Source organism: Myotis brandtii, unplaced genomic scaffold (assembly GCF_000412655.1).
Source record: "Myotis brandtii unplaced genomic scaffold, ASM41265v1 scaffold825, whole genome shotgun sequence".
NCBI lineage: Eukaryota > Metazoa > Chordata > Mammalia > Chiroptera > Vespertilionidae > Myotis > Myotis brandtii.
In genome coordinates, this window is record NW_005371349.1 from 1,622,630 (window position 1) to 1,622,931 (window position 302).

Consider the following 302-nt stretch of genomic DNA (forward strand, 5'->3'; position numbering starts at 1 on the left):
GCTGCTAAGGGGCTCCTTAAAAGTTAACCCCTCCCAGACCAGGAGAGCACCCCCAGGCTGGCCCTGCGCCCTACTCCCCGCCCCGCCCGCCCTGTGATGACCCAACAATTGCTCACAATGCTGCAGGGGTCATGGGCGTGGGCTTTGTGACATGGGCGGGGACCAGGCTCTTGGGGGTGCTGCCTCAGAGACCTCGGGTGCTCACAAGCCTTCTCAACACCAATGAGCTCCCCCTCCCAAACCCCTAATCCGTCCCCTGCCCAGTCCCCCTCCCAGTCCCGGACCAACCACAACAGCAGCCC

At 64.2% G+C, this 302-nt stretch overlaps 1 protein-coding gene across 6 annotated transcripts in view; it reads left to right on the plus strand.

The window, feature by feature from the left end:
* ST6GALNAC2 (ST6 (alpha-N-acetyl-neuraminyl-2,3-beta-galactosyl-1,3)-N-acetylgalactosaminide alpha-2,6-sialyltransferase 2) overlaps positions 1-302 on the plus strand; it is a 22,119-nt gene that overhangs the window by 7,868 nt on the left and 13,949 nt on the right. The window lies entirely within an intron of this gene.